The sequence below is a fragment of the Bombus vosnesenskii genome, unplaced genomic scaffold, assembly GCF_011952255.1.
Source record: "Bombus vosnesenskii isolate JDL3184/JDL3185 unplaced genomic scaffold, Bvos_JDL3184-5_v1.1 scf7180000016274, whole genome shotgun sequence".
NCBI classification, from domain to species: domain Eukaryota; kingdom Metazoa; phylum Arthropoda; class Insecta; order Hymenoptera; family Apidae; genus Bombus; species Bombus vosnesenskii.
The window spans coordinates 3,124,862-3,132,525 of NW_022884343.1; the positions used below are offsets into that span (position 1 = coordinate 3,124,862).

Sequence of the window (7,664 nt, forward strand, 5' to 3'; positions counted from 1 at the left end):
GGTATATGTGCACCAAAATTTATACAAATTCGAAAGAATTCAAACTTAGTTCAAACTCGATCAAACCACATTCAAACGTGACCATGGTGGAAGTTTTCATTTTAAATGAAATGCAAACTTAGCGAAACCTAATCCAAATTTTATTCAAACCTGATCAAACCAAATTCAAACGTAGTCACAGTAACTACCTGTTTTAAACGTATAACCTAAATCTACAATGTTGCAAGAATCGAAATAATATTTGTATTCATTTAAAATGGGAGTAATCGTTAAATCCATTTAATTATTAATCCGCTGTTAGAGTAGCATATCTTATAATGAAAATTCCTTGTGATCAATCTCTTTCAATGAGAGCCATTGTGTTTGTGCCAAACTGCAACATTTTGTAAGTAGGTCGTTCACTTAAGTAAAGCCATGACATTAATCAGGGTATTACGCTTGTAAAACTGTAAACCACGAGACGAACTTCTTACAAATTTCTATCAAATAAAAAAAAATCCTATTAAAATTGCCAAATTAAAAAAGAAAGAAAAATGATCATAATTCTGTCCCGAACTAAACATTGACAAATGAACAATAGGTATCGTGATTCAAACTCCAACAAAACATTGCATTAGTGGTACGTCACATGACATTTTTAGTATCCCAAAAAAAGAAAGAAAAGAAAAAATGAATAGAAACAAAGAGATACAGACACAGAAATAAAAATGTTCAGCGTGATCAATGGAATATTTCTGTTTATCCAACAAGTTGGATAAATTTTCAACCGAAATTCCACTTATACCGATCTATTTGAGCTTAACGTGGCTCTAAAACGAATATAATCCTCAATTTATTTCGGACAAAGTATATCCAAACGACGAAAACTTTAAAACGACTGTTATAATAAACTTGAACTTCGTTTAGGAACAATATTATGGCCGGACTAAATTTAGACTGGACCAAGGATTATTGGAAAAAATACCCTAAGTACTCGAGATTTACATCGAGAACCTCCTGTCAGACTTTATTTACCTCTAATTCCGATCCAACCCTGACCTAACCACGACCGGACCAAGGACTATTGCAAAAGATAGTCTAGATTAAACGCAGGCTTAACTTAGACCCGACACGAGGCTAACTTAGACTGGAATCCAATCATGGTGAAGCCCGAATTCGGATCATAGATCGGTAATTTGGTTCACTGTGGATATAAGTTAAGATGTACTAAGTTGGAACTTAGTACGCGAAAGACAGCTGGGATACTTAAACCCGGCACGATGCTAACTTAAATTGGAGTCCAATCTTAGTGGACTCATAACTCGAATAAGTTAGGGAATTTGGTTCATCATGGATATAAGTTAGGGAGTATTAAGTTTGGAATTTTAAATCGGGCTCTAGTTGTCAAAATTATGTCATGATAAACTTAAATTACCAAACTTAATGCAAACTACGAATAAAGTAATCCAAAACGAATATTAACCTCCATTCAGATTGATGCAAACCTAACCTTAACAAGTTGGACTCAATTTCGGTGTAATATCGAATACAGTGCGAGAGACATTTCAAACTTAACATAACTTAACTCAACACATTCGGAAAAGAATCATAATTCATATCCCTAAATGACTAAAGTCTCATTAAACTTAAATGTAGATCCAAAAATCAAATTATCAAATGCGAAGAAACTTTGTAATGAAAAATTAATCCTTCCCACCATTGTTTCTCAATCCTACCAACATAATAGGCTACCTTAGAGAATTCATAGCCAAACCAGGCATCCCAAAAATCAGTCGAAGTCTCTTGTGCAATGAAGACCACTAGCAATTATTTTTTCTCTGCAGTTAGTTCCCCTACCCAGTCAGTTTTACCCCTTCGTCTTCTTCCTTCGATTCCGTTCTCCTCTGTTCAGGCTGAGTCATCGTGCGTGCAAGTGTCTCGAGGGCGTCTGCTAAGTCACATGCTAAATTTGGTTACCTTACCAACGGGATTGTATTACGCGCGTGGGCTTATTCTAATATTTCGGATGGCCGCGATGGCAACTAGGCCGTCCTCTTTCTATACTTATATCTGCTTTCCTGAGCTTCGTGTTCTGAACCAGTTGTGATAACGAGGAAGTAAGTCTTACAAACTCGCCATCCAAAGAACCGACGTTCTTATTTCTCAAGAAATCCCCATGAACTTCACATCGTCGGGACATCAACGATTTGAAAAGAATCCAAGATTTAGGGAAAGTGTGCCGATTATTCTTTTTATTTATATCGCTTCGTGTTTGTAAACACGCGGTATTTTTACATGGTTTCTACTTTATCTTCCGCGAGACAAATGGGCCTGCGAGGTCTGGTCGCGATTTCGCGTGGAAAAATGAATCTTTGGTTAGAGAAACGCGTAGAAGTCGAAGGGCAATTGTGTAAATGTTTCAGTGTTTTCTTAGGTTTAGAGGTTGGTACGATAATGGTGTATTTTGTGGTAGGTTTCTTACGGGCTTATCAAAGAATTAAGGTTAGGTTTGAGGGAAAGCTGATGTCCAAATTGATATACCAAGTTTAGTTTAAACACAGTCAAACCAAGTTAAATGTAGCCAAAGATCAGCATTTTTCTAGTTTTATATAACGATGGGGTAATGTAGAAAATTTTGTTTCGTAATATTCCTTGGATTACGAGAGAAAATAAGGTTAGATTGGAAGAGAAATGGCGCGGGTTTCTATGAACTAGGGAACTGAATGGATGATATTCGAGGGATGGGCTCCAAGTCAGCTCTTCCGTGATCATGTAACACCCGCAGTGGGACGGAAATAATTTCAGCCTGTGGAGAGGAGCGAAGGAGAGAGACGGTCAAGTGGAACAAGTCAAGAATTTCTGCATTATGTGCACTGGCTCAATTTAATAGCTGCTAATAGGGCCCTTTCTGATGTTGTGCAAAATCTCTCCTGTTATCAGCCGAGTTTCATCGCCTGAAGAGAGTTGCTTCGAGCAGCGATAACAGCTTGGCTTTGACTTTACCCATTACTCAAAGTACTATGAAAATTTATTGCACAAGTTTTTAGGTTGTATCTTTTCGGCGCAAAAAAATTCAGGATAATTAGAAATTAGCATATTACGCTATGTTTATTCGTTTAAAGCGAAAACAATGGAGAATTTTATTATTAATTAATTATTTCGAATTCCTTCCTATGACAGAATTAAAACAACAAAATAATAAAAATAGGAATACCGGAAAGAGATTCATTCGTAGAAATTATTAGGAATCGAGTATTTTAATACATCATGCTGTATGATTATCTACTTGATTTTTTTAAGCTTTTTATTGAACATCTCATGAATTTTCTCTGCAGTCGCGTTGCATAATGGATACACGACGAGATCGTTGCACCTCTCGGTTAAATATATATAAAGCGAGCACTTTTCGTGTAGCGATGAATTTTTAAGCACTTCCTCTTTGCTGTGGTTTCCGCTATTTTTGACGCGATTGAACGGACATCCATTCTCAGGCGCATAATCGAATTTCGTTGTCAATCAGCGAGACAACGCTCCGCGGTGACGTGTCACGTGTCTCCGGACAACGTTCTAATTATATACGTGTACTTATACATTTTTTATTGTCCACGCGTTAAAATAGCAACGGAGAACGTTAGGGTTGAATGTTTCATAAGGGATCACCCGTGATATATCTAAATAGTCGTGTGAGTTTCTTCCTATAGAATAAAAAATTAAAAAAAAAAAAAAACACTTAAAAAGATAAAATCCAATTGAAAGAAACGAAAGAGAAGCGAGATCATAAACTGGCCTAAGTAAAAATTGAGACTCAACTTTCTATCTAAAATAAAATACTACGGTTTATTTCCAATTCGAAAATCGCGATGGCGAATTTTCCATCACGTATTTTTACTTAATTACCTATATTTATTTAACGACTATCTAAACTCGAGCAAAATCGTAAATCCGATTCGAGCGAAGAATAAATCTGTAACTCTTCATCCTTCTGGTAATATCAAAAATATCTCGAGTCGTTTACGAAAAAAAAAAAAGAATATTTTTCCTGTCACTTTTTCGACTTCAACAAATATTATTCTTGTCGTCAACTATCGAGTAACAGAACATCATCGGAACATCGATCGAACATCAGAAAAATCTATGAAAATTCGACGTTTACGTTTATCATCCGCGATGTTCATATCGAAAGGATCAAATTTATAATTTTGGTTTCTCGTAACGATGAAACGAGGAACAAGGTCGAAACTATAGGAGGAAGGCTAGTTGGACTTCTATCTCGGCGCGAAAATGGGCTAGTGGTAGCTAAGGATCGAATTGCGTTTTTCTTTCATTTGGTTAGGGGCGGTCTTTCCGAAAAGCTGGTCGGTAACGAGCAGCGAGCGAAACCGAGTGAGAGCCACGCACACATCCACTGTGGCAACACACTCATCCACTATTAATAGTATCTTGCTCAAATTTCTATTTTTAGAAAGACTTATATGCGTGCACGTGGCTTTATGTAAAAAGCTCGCCGAGTATATGATCGCACCGCGGTTACGCCCACGCAAGCTCAGCATTCAGGAAGCCATTGTGCTGGACTCTTTTCGTCCAACTGTCTCAGCCCTTGGAATTTCTCCTCTTCAAAATTTATATAATTATGCACTCTTAATGTACGCACTTATCTGTCTGGAAGCTTTCTTTTAAAATTTATCGTTTGAGCTGGTTGGTTCATACTTTGATGTTGCTCCTTGAAAGTTCTCCTCTTCAGGATTAATTTAAATTATCATCTCTATGTGGAATTTACATTATTATTATTGGATTGGTAACTAAGTGATTGCGGATTTTGTCAATACAACCTAATGACAACTGAATAGACTGTGGATTTTTAAGTAAATTCGTATCTTTACGAACAGGTGTAGAGCAATGGAACCAAAGTAGAATTTTGTATTCGTATCATTTAAATAATACCAGAGCTACTTCGCTTTTGGTATTTTGAGCATGCTTCTCGATATTTTCGCACAGTCTATGAACTTTGTATACTTTTGCATATTGAAATTTTTTATAAATGTGTAGTTATCAAGTTATCTCTTGAAACGTCATTTTTCTTCGTTTCCAAGTGGCTAGTTAGTTCTCCCATGTTGTCCTATGCTGACTGCGTGTTGGATTTTCTTCCTTCAATTGGAATTTCTTGGCCTTAAGATTTTTCTGAATTATAGTCTCTTAATATATGTAGTTACTTCCCTGAAGGATTTCTTCGTTTTCATTCTAGAATAAAAATTATAATTAATGATATGACGATAGAGGAGAAAGTTTACTTTTGGAGGAAAAAGTTGGAGGAAAGATTTTGTTAAAAATTGAACTAGTGCCAATTCGACTGGTGTTAATTTAAAAATTATGGTATCGCGTTGCTGTAATTCGCGAATGCCATTAGGGCCCGGGAATTAGTCCAAAACGTATGAGTAATAAATTTATTTTGGTATTTCTCTCGCTGGTTCATCGCTCAGAAAACATATTTTCCTGTGTAGCACAATGTAAACGAATACCAAAATACGTGGCGCATTGTCATCGACATGATTCAGACCGCTATTGACAAATTTTTAGCTCCTTATTCAAACACTCCTAAATTTTCATCCAAAATTATACCCATCAAACTTTCAATCAGGTTAAAAGAGTATATCAATTTTAAGAGATAGCGATCAACAGTTAGGCTAAGTTTGACGAAGTTTGATACGGTTTGAAGTAAACCAATTCAAGTTTGAGTTAAGTAAAAAAATATGGAAGCATGATTCAAACGCTGCATTTTGAAAAAGCTAGCGAATCATCAACTGAAATAAACCAACGCTAACAATATCATGACAAATAGCTTGGTTTAATTTAGTTTGGGCTTAGGTTTGATACCAAATTTTCAACATCTGAAAAACATTCTTGACAATAAATGTAGACAGGTAAAAAGTTGATGTAGACGAAATTGAAATATTACTAAACAATTCCAACGATATTACAACGAATAGCTTAATTCAGGTTTGATTATGCTTGAGTAAAAATCGAGATTGGATTTAGACCATGTAAACTTGAATATTTAGAAAAAAAAAATAATAATATGGAGCAGATTTAGATGAAAGTGAAACGAACCAACTCTAACAACATGATAAATAATAGCGTTAATTTATGTTTGATTAAGTTTGAGCCACATAAAAATTGGAATATTTATAAAGGCGTTAATAAAACAAACAGAGTGGATTTAAAGATTGAACGAGAAAGATCCTTGAACCTCCTCCAAGGCCTGTATTTCACGTTCCATGAAATAAAATCTCGCGTAGAGAGTTCTCAGGTTTCTCTGAAATTTCTTACAGGCTTCGACTTTCATTGCTCTCTCGGCTCGTTTATAGATATATTCTCGCTGCGTTCCGGTTTCTTTCTAAAAATCCACGCCGTTACTACGGTGTTACAAAATCGTGGCCCATCTTATTGTATATTTCTCTAACGTTCCCGTGGCGAATATCTCTCTTTCTCCTGCCGTAAATATTACGTTTCCGAAGTATGCCGATTGTTATCTCAATGTTTGCAGTATCTTTTACACACCATCTATCGTTACACATCAAATTATTCCTAGCAAAATGGATATTTGCAGAAAAAGATGGTTCTTTAAAGAAAAAGGAATTTGCTCTTTTTCCTTGTCACTTGTGTTACAACTTTTCCAATGTAACTGACCTAGATTTTAGATAGAGACGATGATCTTAGTGAGCACCAGGTACGAGAATCAAGACTGTTCGAAATTTGTGTTTCTTTCATATCGTTTGTTCCTATAAAATTCTTTTACATTGTTCTTCTTCGTATAGCATCAAGTTTCAGCTCAACTTCCTTATTAATATTTTCTTGTCAGATTACGGTAGAAATAGTCATAGAATAAGATCTATTAGACTACTTATCAGGCGGTAACAAAAGCAGCCATAAAACAAGGGTTCTACTACCTCACATCCAATGTTCTTACGACTCATTGATAGAAGCGACACTGATGACGTTAATATTCTCAACTTGTCAAAAGTTGCACAACAATAAGCAGCAACAGATTAATGTCCAATATCCTCTACCAACTTCCATATCTCTTAATTACTTCAATTTCCTGAAAATTCGCACTAACATCTCCAGTTTGTGAAATATTCAACAACGCAAAGCAGCCACACCAAATATCATGTAACTTGGATTCTAAAATTCCAAACGTGTCCTGATCGTCGCAACTTCTTCCAAACCCCATTATCCTCTACAAGAAACATACCGATATGAGCAGTAGCGAGAACCAACGTTACTCGATTATATCCAAAAAGTAAAATTCTACTGCAACTGAATACTCACAATTTGTGGAACATTCCATAGCAAAAAGGAGCTACAGTCATGTTCCCATGTAATTTGGACTCTATGCGACATTTAAAGATGCAAAGCTGCACAGAATTCCCGCAACGTGCAAAATTGTATAAAACATGGAAATAAAACAAATAGGAGCTGATGTGCTGTTCCTCCGATTGTGTCTATAGAGATAGAAATTCAGATAAATATGTAGGATCGCTTGGAATTCTTATGGAATCAAGCGACAGTGAGTCAGGATAAGGTGCGAAGAAAAGAAAAGCGAGTTAACGAGTAGCGGCCGTTTCGGTATCCCAAAGTATAGTGTAACACCCCCGCTAGATGGAAGGCGGCTAGTGTAACTCCCTCTT

The 7,664-nt window shown here is 36.1% G+C and overlaps 1 long non-coding RNA gene across 1 annotated transcript; it reads right to left on the reverse strand.

Annotated features, from left to right (window-relative positions):
• Window positions 1-6,098: 6,098 nt before the first annotated feature.
• LOC117242617 lies at window positions 6,099-7,648 on the reverse strand. The gene is made up of 3 exons (XR_004495305.1): window positions 7,306-7,648; window positions 6,664-7,213; window positions 6,099-6,537 (listed from the first exon to the last, which is right to left on the reverse strand). It is a non-coding gene; the product is annotated as an uncharacterized LOC117242617 (long non-coding RNA).
• Between the last annotated feature and the right edge of the window lie 16 nt (window positions 7,649-7,664).